The following is a 767-nucleotide window of genomic DNA, read 5'->3' as shown; positions in this document are numbered from 1 at the left end:
CGGAGGGTGCTCTCGGAGCTCCGGAGGGCTGGACTCACCGCCAACCCTCGCAAATGGCACCTTGCGCTCACCGAGGCGAAGTACCTGGGTTTCCAGGTGGGACGGGGTCTCATTCTGCCACAGGAGAGGAAGGTGGAGGCGGTACGCTCCGCCCCAAGACCCGAGACCAAGACCCAGGTACGAGCCTTTTTAGGGTTGGCCGGATATTATCGCTGCTTCATCCCTAACTTCTCCTCTTTAGCCGCCTCCCTGACAGACTTGACCAGGAAGGGGCAGCCGGAGAAGGTACAGTGGACACCAGCAGCGGAGGAGGCCTTCCAGAGGGTGAAGGGGGCCCTCATCTCGGAGCCCGACCTCCGAGCCCTGGACTTTAGCTGCCCCTTCCTGCTGCAGATGGATGCCTCCGACACAGGACTGGGAGCCGTCCTGTCACAGATCCAGGAGGGTGAGGAGCATCCGGTCATCTACATCAGCAGGAAGCTGATCCCGGCCGAGAGGAACTACGCCGCGGTGGAGAAGGAGGCCCTAGCCGTCAAGTGGGCAGTCCTGGAGCTGCGGTACTACCTCCTGGGCCGGAAGTTCACCCTGGTCATGGACCACGCACCCCTTCAGTGGATGGCCCGCGCCAAGGATACCAATGCCAGGGTGACCCGATGGTTCCTCGCGCTCCAGGACTTCCACTTCGAGGTACATCATCGGGCTGTGGCCGCAAAACGCCAACGCGGATGGCCTCTCTCGGATCTGGGCAGCTTTCGTAGGTCTGTCAG

The sequence above is a fragment of the Sinocyclocheilus grahami genome, unplaced genomic scaffold, assembly GCF_001515645.1.
Source record: "Sinocyclocheilus grahami isolate Dianchi unplaced genomic scaffold, SAMN03320097.WGS_v1.1 scaffold9.1, whole genome shotgun sequence".
Classification (NCBI taxonomy): domain Eukaryota; kingdom Metazoa; phylum Chordata; class Actinopteri; order Cypriniformes; family Cyprinidae; genus Sinocyclocheilus; species Sinocyclocheilus grahami.
Note: the sequence above shows the minus strand (reverse complement) of the source record.